We start from the raw sequence: 9,785 nt of genomic DNA on the forward strand, positions 1-9,785 counted from the left end.
ACAACTTGCGCTCTTTGGTTTTTCCTCCCATCGTCAACGCGCCACCCGCGACATTTTTCGCGCTAAGGGTTGGTGGAAGAGGGAAGGGGGGCAAGAACTGTAGACAGAATTTGGAAAAAAAAAAGCATTGCGTGAAGTCCCGTTTACACTCTCTCTCTCCAACTAACACGACCTAGCCATGCTTCTGTGCAATGCCCCTGCGTTTTTGCAGCGTGGAGGCGACTTGTTGGGTTCCCATTGCTGTGTGCTACGATCTAGGTTACACGGTACACAAAATAAAGAGAACACACCAACCTAGGGGACAGAAAAACGCAACTATGAACTTATTTATTACAAGTACAATACTGGCATGGACATCATGAGGAACAAGAAGACGTCCCAATACGAAGCTTCAAGAACATCGCTACATATGCCAGCTAACAGTCCCCTCGTGAAACCGTTCACTGCACTGCATAATTATCAGTGCTTCCCAGCGTTTCTAAACAACACGCGAAATTTCTGAAGTGTTTCGTATATCAAAGGGGCAGAGCGCAAGCGCGGGCTCATGCTCAATCACCCTGACCTTATCTAAAATAGGTTTTATAAAAAAGCACCATACAGCGAGTCGACAAAAGGAAAGAAATCCCATCATGCAAGGAATAAACTGCAACACAAAAATTAAACAAAGGAAAAGTGCTTTTATCAGCTAACGATGTTTGTCGCCGGTATCCTGCGAGTACAGAACTAATACAGAAGAAAACGTAGGTCCTAATACCTACAAGAAAGATACCTTCTCGGGTCAATACGCCCTTTCAATAGGTACAGTGGAATACCGTCATAAAACCGTACTCGCTATTGTTGTAACAAAGGTACAGAACAACCACCATTGCATCCAGTAACCTTCGTAGGAAAAATCCAGCAGTGGGTGTTGGAGGCGGCAATAGTTGAGGCAGAAATAGCTGTTGCACTGACTCGAATTTCCACGCGCATCCCCAATTATCTCGGATTCTGAAAGCGTGATTCAAAATTTTTCCTGTGCAGCCTTTTGTCTAAGGCACAAAGCATTATCCACAAGAATTGTTCCCTCATCCCAGAACACATACTCCGGACGGCGGTCTAGCCGTACCGGAAGGGGACGAAACCATACACTATCATTCTCGAAGTCATACCGTGTGAGCTGGAGTGGCGTCCTGTCCATCCAACAGTGCAAGTTTAGCCACAGACCGCCGCATGCACCTACTTCATCCATCGCAAGACCCATCCATGAACTGCCACCTCTGCACAGCCCAAGCCACCATATCCCACATAACGTGGACATGACCCCAAAATTTGTATTCTCAAATCAGCATGGCTGAGCATCTCACGGCCGTGATATACAGACCGCCCAGGTAGCAAGGGCGGCTTGTCCTTGCTGGCCTAATACCAACAAAAACGGAATTGTCCCACCGAAGGCAAGTTTAGTTTAAAGGGGCCATGAAGACAAAATCCCTTATGAAAATTTCTATGTCCAGTCAAAAGACAGTCTGCGTCCCGAAGGAAACAGACTTCGTGCGTCCTGTGTGTTTCCTCTGTGTTGGAATTTCGCCACCGACTTTCTGCGTACTCCAAGTGTCCCGTGTGTTTCCGTCCTCCATGCGTCCAGTCTATCTCCCAAAGGCAACACAGACACCATACGGCCTTTGTGTATCCCCTGTATGTCTTGAAGGCAACAGACCGCATTCGTCCCTTGTGTGTCCCCTGTATTGAAATTTCGCCACCGACTTTCTGCGTCCTCCAAGAATCCTTTATGTTTCCTTCCTCTACGTATCCCACAAGCTTCCACCTTTTGAGTGCCCTTTGCATGCTGTCAAATAACAGTGCCCCACAGCCAGCTGCATGTAGAAAATGTCAGCCAGCTCCACAGTCACTGTTTCATGCTGCAGCTGTTTCTGTAAGAGCAAGCTGACGAAAATCACATGAATCACACGACTCTTGCAAACCTGACTATTTTATTCAGGTTGGATACATACGTGCTGCTGCCGCCTGCCACACCAGGTGTCGCCTCATCTTTACCCCTCACAGGACGGGATAGCCACTGCCACGCTTGAACCTGAAATGACAAACGCATTGATCGCATATGAAGGGGTTTAAAACAACACGTCTCAAACATTTGCTGGTTATGCTTATAAATATAAAGGAGTGTTCCCATACAAAACTGAACCAAGTATCCTGAAAGAGAAGGTATAACTTCTAGGTTGCAAAATTAGCCACAAAATTAAGACCACATAAATTAACTAATGAGCTTACGAACATCAAATATGACATACTGTTACATAGGCAACACAACCCAGAACTAAGTACTGTTTAGATTCATGTCCTCCTCATGACGGGCATTTATACAGCCTCGCAAGAACATTTGAGATGAGATTATTGCAGCAGCACTGTGGGAACAAAGCAATATGGGGGGGGGGAGGGGCAACATAAAATTGCATGAACATGCTAAGACAGGCATTGATCAGTCATCATCATGAGTAGTTGCTTGTGTCTACGCGTTCTTTGGAACCTATAAAGCCAGCAGTTTTATTGTGCATTTCGTTTACGAGACAGCACTTGCATTGTCTAGTTTGTTTGTCTGTGCTTGCTTACAAAAAGCAAAATGTACATCTCCATGAACTGACCAACCTCTAGGTTGGCTCCTCACTTTATATTTCTATGTGTCGATGGGTAGCAGACACGGGAACAGAAATAAAAAACAACCCTAGAAAAACGTGGTGGATAGCACACTTGCACCCATCATTGCACACGTGCCACGTGGTCACTCATCCCAACAGATGTACAGTGCACGGAGTGACCCCCAAGCAGCGAAAGCTGGGCGTGGTCGCTCTGCACTTTGTGAAAATACAAGCTACTAGAAAGATTTGACAGATAGCATAAACAGTGCAGGTGCGCCAACTTTGCACCATGGCACGAATTTTTCAACGTACAACAGAAAACGCACCGGTATGTCAGTGACACCGGGGAGGAGAAATTCGAAGACAAACCAGGACATCAGTGACAGTGAAAGGGTTAAAGCGGTCGAATACAGCAAATTTAATTTCAGGGTTTATGCTTACCAGCAATGAGGAAAGCTACCGCAGTAACTTGAGCTGACTACTCTGTAACGTGCACTCAAATGCTAAAAACACACAAGCATTTTTGCATATGTTTGCACACAGAGCATTCATACTGTTCGGAAATAATGCAGGTTTTTCCTACTATAAACACCATAATATTGCCCCCAACCACGCCATTTGATTTGTTTACAAAATATTTTGTTACAAGCACCTGGCCACACCCTGCAATCTTATCCTTTTTTAAGGGAACCGTCTTTTTCCCCTTTTTCCTTTGTATGCTGCACCAGCAGTCCTGTTTGATATGGAAAGGGTGTTGCTTTGCGATCCCTATCCTAGCTTTTCCTGTTTTTTATTGAAAATGTTCTCGATCTAAATGAATGAGTGCAAAAGAAACCCTGCAGCATTCAATTCGCCAACGCTCATCCATGCACGTCCCTTTGCTGACTCCTTCGAGGTTTGTGTTTTTTTATGTTTACTGCGGAGCACAAGTTTGCTCCGATAATCTATATTTTTACAAAAACCCTGCATTATCCGTGGCTACATAACAATATTCCAAACAAAGTCTGATACACAAACCAGAACCCCCCACAGCTCTTTCTTCAATTGCTGAGTACCCTTCTACAATTGATTGATTGTAGGGTTTAACGCGCCGACGCAACGCAGGCGATGAGGTGCGCCGTAGTGGAGGGCTCCGGATTAATTTTGACCACCTGGGGATCTTTATCGTGCGCCGAAATATCGTACACACAGGCGTTTTTGCTTTTCGCCTCCATCAGAAAAGCAGCCGCTGCGGCCGGGAATCGAACCCGCGACCTCGTGCTCAGCAGCGCAACACCTTAGCCACTGAGCCACCGCGGCGGGTACCCTTCTACAATTAGGACCATCATTATATTTGCTAGAGTAAATAGCTGTTCGGGGGGGGAAGGAGGGGGGGCTACGATGGCCAGTGAGACTCATTACACTACATGAAACACAGTGGCAAAAAGGCACGCAATACACCCTTTTCACTGCTAGGCACAAGTTGCATCTAGGGCATTGAAGTGAATTCACCTAAATTCTATTTCTGGGTGCATGGAATTGTTTCACTCATGTAATGTAATCCATAATATGACTTTTGAGTAGAAGTCTAAAGATCTAGTTCATCTGTAACAGGCGGTAGAAGAAAAATCCCCACACACTGTCTGTGGGCACCACGCAACTACCAGTGAACAAGGGGGACAAAGTCGTTATTAATTAATTCATGGAGCAAGGACGCAGCCCTGATGTGACAAAAAAAATAAGAAAGGTACCAGGAAGTTTCTCACCCTCATCGGTTCCTTATTTTTTGCCCCATCTCTGCAATGTTCTTATGTCTTAATATCACTAAGGTACCACAAGAATGCCACAATGGTTTTCTATGTTTTCATGTTCTCGCAGCCTTCAAAATCGAGATTTTCATGCATTTCACAGCCGTAATGAACTCCACTTACAGGTCGTGCAGGATAGATAGAAACAGGAGGCAGCCAATTCTTCTGGTAGCTCACAACGTACATCCTCCATGTCAAACACCTGGCCCTGTAAAAAATGGAAGTTCAAGTAGTAAACAAGCCGTAAATATGCGGTATAATGCCGTGAAATACTCGCTCTGACAGGACATGACAGAATTTGTTTTTTGTAGGTGCAAAAAAGGCACCTTCAGTTCTTTCAAGCTAAAAAATAAGTACAGTGCTCACTGATTGAAACGCAACACTGCGAGCGCGTGGCTGCCAATACATGCAGCGCCGTCCATGGACGCCGCTGTCGCTGACAGCGCACCGCTGTCGCTGCGGGGAACCACTGCCCCGCTTATTGGCAACCGGAAGCAGCAAGCTTATGGTCAAAACACTCTCATCCTCGTGGTATACCACAATGCAACACCTAGCTTCCACGGGCGGCGCTGCATGTAGCGCAGGCCACGCGCTTGCAGTGTCGCGTTTCAATCCGTGAGCACTGTACATACATGACAATCCTTACAAGGCTTTCAGCCATACTTTAAAGGAACGGAAGCATCCTTACACTGAATTAATGTTAAACTAAGCCTATTAAATATCCCTAGGTGGTAGAAATCTGTGGCCCCAGATTCCACTGTGCAAGCATATTCTCTGGTCCAGAGGGTGCGAAACGTGGTTACGGCTTTTAAAGGAGCCATGAAGAGAAAACACAAGTTTGGTTCATTCAAAGGATTCCGTTGCTAGAATCACGCTGACACCATTTTTAACATAAACTCCACTCAAATAAGCTACAAATTAGGAACAAAGGAAATGGCCATGCGACCCACTAGTTCATTTCCCGCAACAGAACCTATGTCATACCAGCCAGCTCTGCTGTTAGCGGAGGGCAGCAACAGCAAACGCGAATTAGGCAGAGGCTATAAGCTTGCCGAACGAACCATTTGCGCTTAAATTTAGGGCACATTCTTTTTACAGTAGTAAGAATGGTGGGACCAACAGTAAAGGTTAGGAAAGCACACGTAAGCATAGAAGTACCGATGCGTACTGCTGTTGGTAGTGCGCGCACTATGCTTGGTTTAGCTGCACAGGACTGCGGGGCTTTGGGGTTGTCTCGGACAACAATGGCCGATTGACACAAGCAACGGTGTCTTACGTGACCATATTTGTGGAGCGAGCACTATGTTTCACGAAACGATTATTTTCTCGCTGAACAAAAATAAGCCACGTTTAAATACGGTAAAAACAAAACAAAAGCAGAAAGCGGCTTGCCACGGTATGGTGGCACCATCTAGGTTAACTAACGGTAAAGAAGGTTTCCCGATCGGCTGCAGAGCGGTCGGTTCCTCTGATGTCATTGCAGACCCTGAAAATGCACGATTTAGCGGGAAAACCAAAATTTTAGCTTAAATTAATGAATTTCTCAGTGAATAAAGCATCGTTTGCATTTGGACAAGTGCTGGGGGCACCATACCACACGAAATCTTTCGAATAACACACACTTGTATTTTGTCTTCATGGCGCCATTAAAATTCTCTCTGGGGCACATGGTGAACGTCTCAGCGTGCCAATACCTCCAAGGGGTAGGCAAGTTGAAATGCTGACGAAACGAAAAAACAGGATGGTGAAGGAGCACGGTGGCAAGCCCACGCCCTGTTGAATCTTTTTCGCACCGTGATTGTATCCCCATCACATGCATATTTGTAAGAATCAACATGTTTAACCCATGCTCAACATGTTACGGTCAACACAATTTATGCAATCCAGCTACAAATAATGTCACACCACACAAGAATTTCTGTCTGATCATGACGATGCTGGATGAGCTTAGGAAGGTGGAAAAATTTCTTGCATTAAAACAGTGAAAGCTGCCCTGTGACTGCACCAGCAATGCAGGCTGGAACAGCATGTTTTCAAGCTGCGACGTCTAAACAATTATCTGGTCAAATGTTCACTGCCTAAAGACCTTGTGCATGTGGTACTACTTATAAAGTTGCTAGCAATGCTTAAATGTTGAAAATTCAACGTATATGCAACTCTTACGTATTATAACTACAAATGTAATGCAGCCTCCTTGCTTTTCTTTACCCGTAAACGAAAACTACCCGTTAGAACAATGCTAAGCTGCCTACGTCCTGTAAAAAAATATACTGTGGGTCAACTGCCTCCTAAAAAAAAAAATCGGTGAGTGGGCGTTTCGTTTTACAACCATTAACGCAGTTTTTTTTTTATGCAACAAGCTTTAGCGTCGAATCCACCCAAGCCAAGCGGCGGCCGCTGGGCCGTCAGCATAATGTTTTCGTTGCCGGCAATGGCAAGGGGGTCGATCACTCACACAGCATACTGGCCGCCGCTCCTGGAAGCTCATTATGACCGCGCCGACGCAGCCGGTAATTTACAATAAAAGAAGCGCGGCGAGCCGAACACCAAGGAATATACTCAACACGTTTCACAAAACAGCACTGCGGCAACGCGTAATAAAATTTTAACATGCACCACGATAAACAATCACTTACGGCAGAACACGCAGCATTTTTCACACGTCGCGTCGACAGACTGGAACTTGCAGTAGAGACTCTTGATTCACGTAGGCACGCACAACTTGTCAGGTATTTTGTCAAATGGCGACCTCGATGTGCGTTTGCTACAGCAGCGCAGTACGGCGACGACACAGACGCTTTGCCAGCACTCACGATGTTTCAGGTGGCACAAGAGCACTAACACGTAATATTACGGCAGGAGGAGCACGTAGTAATTCACGTAACACCAGCAAATCGAAAACAAACCACCAAAACCACGCACAACGAACAAACCACGTCTTTTCTTGCGCACCGATAACAATGACTGCATATATGCTAGCCTAGACTAGACTTATTACTACAGTTGGCTATCTAGCAGTCATAGAGTTTTAGCAGTTACTTTCTTCCTTCATCATCACCCCTGAAGCAAACTGGGCAGACGCCATTAAAGTATTTTGTTAAAGTTGATAATAGCAAACATATATATAATGGCAGTATATTTTCTTGATGCGAGCAACGTCTTTTGTTGTCGTAAGTTGTTGCTACTCAAAAGCGAATAAAAATGGATTAACAAACGAAGTTAATATCATCGTCATCTACATCTAGATTGACTGTTTTGTGTTTTGTTCAGCGTCCAAGCATTCACCATTCACTGTTTGTGGGCTTTTCGCAAACAGAACGGCCGGATAAAAAAATTATTCCCCGCAGACATACGCAAACACACGCGCACACGCATACGCACACACACACACACACACACACACACACACACACACACACACACACACACACACACACACACACACACACACACACACACACACACACACACGCTTGCGCGCGCGCGCACACACACGCACGCACGCACACAAAAGCACCGTGCGTCAAATCCACGCAGGCAAACAATTCACTCAACTGGAAGCTTAGCAAGACTATGGGAGCTCAAGTATTTATACCTAGGTTTACGACCTGATCGTGTACTGTTTTGGTGGCTTGGAGGTTAATTACTCGCATACTGATTCAAAGGGCGGAGGTTCGAAATCCGCTCAGTGACCTTTTTTTTTTTTTTTAACCTTGCCTTAATAAAGTTTTTCTGCCTTAGGTTATATTTTGACATTGTTGTTGCTCTTGGTGCTCTCGTCTGGCTGTGTCCCTTTTTTTTCTGTCGCAATATATTTCTACCGCAAGCTCTGCTCCAAAAACAGTACACCGCTCAGCATTTAGTTGCAAGGATAAGCCATTTTACAACGACCCTGAAGGAAAGCACAGACTAGGACAATCGGAAGCCACTTTTTAGATTGTTTTTGTTTTCATTGCTTCGTTTTCTATACGGCTTTTTGTGTTCTTTTTACTTTTTCTGGTCTGTATATTCTTCTCCCTCCCACTTTTTTTTCGTAATGGGAGGGACGAGGCACTTCGAACAGCCTCGTTCAATATGTATCCTTCTTACGCCACTGTTTCATACAAACGTACCAGTTGGTAATATTAATTCTGCGAATTTATCAGACCTCACTAGCACGAGATTACGTATACAGTGCTGCAGAATTTCCACAAACCATCGGCATTGTTTCTTACCATCTCTAGCCAAGCCAAAAAACTTAACCTTTCGAGTATAATTAAGGCTTACATGCTCGACTTTATGTTTACTAGAGGAAGCACAATCTTCAGAAAGAGAATGTAAGGCAACAAATAGTTATCCTTCCTCCCAGTGTCCTAGAGGCAACACAAAAGACATAAGTCAGTCTTTTGAGTTCATTTTGCCTTCAGTACATACATAAGCAACAGCATTACGGCACACAGAAGAATTAAGACAGCAAATTCAAGTTCTATCTTAAAGCCTTTGTCCTAGAGGCAACACAGGGGAAACAGGCCAAAGTCTTTTGACTTCATTTTGCTTTGAGTACACACATGGGCAATAGCATTGCGGAACTCAGAAAGAGAAGAAAGCAAGTCATTTTTAAAGTTTTATACCTCTCATCCGAAATAAAATTTTCGTATAGAAATTTAAACTTTGTCTTTACCATAGTACATATAAAGGTAAAACATCATGGCTGTTTATCCGGCAGTCTATAAAAAGTACACAGCCTGTTTATGTCCTAGAGGTAACACAAAGGAAAAGTCAAAAGAAAGGCCACACAGTCAACATGCAGGAGACACAAAGTAAACAGAAAGGAAAAGTTAATTTTCATAAGGGAATAGAAGTTTGTATTATTGGGAAGGTTGCTTTCTCCTGATAAAAATAATGACGATTTTATCGCAAACTTCGGAAAACTAACGCAGCTATTAAAGAAAACGTGTGCAACTGTAGCAAATCGCTTAGCAGTTTCTGGCAACGGTTCTATGACGTCACAGAATCTTGTTTCGACGATTGACGGCGGCCAAACTAATCAATCGCCAGCACACATGGCTGGATGATTGTAGTGGGGCCGCAACTTCTGTTTCATCAAATCACTTGAATGCTAACGCGCACCTACCCCACTAAAAACTGTGTTTTTTGTGCTGCCCCATATCACGTCACTCGCCCCGGTAAAACGCCACTGTGTCGGGAAATTTGGAAGTTCTTCAGTGTTTCTTGCGTTTTTGTCGGTTAAAAACGTCTTTTGTGACCGGAATGAAGCTGAGTGAGGTACTGAAGCTTAGCTCTTTAAAGTTACACAAAGTTGTATTTTCTCTTCGTGGACCTTCAAAGAAGTTCATTCTCTGTCTCAAAATTAGTTTTCAACAGAAAA

General features: G+C 44.4%; 1 long non-coding RNA gene across 1 annotated transcript; it reads right to left on the bottom strand.

Moving 5' to 3' along the window:
* Nucleotides 1-1,771: 1,771 nt before the first annotated feature.
* LOC144143618 (uncharacterized) lies at nucleotides 1,772-7,399 on the bottom strand. Its single transcript, XR_013317132.1, has 3 exons — nucleotides 7,054-7,399; nucleotides 4,541-4,625; nucleotides 1,772-2,068 (listed from the first exon to the last, which is right to left on the bottom strand). It is a non-coding gene; the product is annotated as an uncharacterized LOC144143618 (long non-coding RNA).
* Between the last annotated feature and the right edge of the window lie 2,386 nt (nucleotides 7,400-9,785).

Source organism: Haemaphysalis longicornis, unplaced genomic scaffold (genome assembly GCF_048455015.1).
Source record: "Haemaphysalis longicornis isolate Haplotype H1 unplaced genomic scaffold, Haemaphysalis longicornis Haplotype H1 scaffold_6, whole genome shotgun sequence".
NCBI classification, from domain to species: Eukaryota; Metazoa; Arthropoda; class Arachnida; order Ixodida; family Ixodidae; genus Haemaphysalis; species Haemaphysalis longicornis.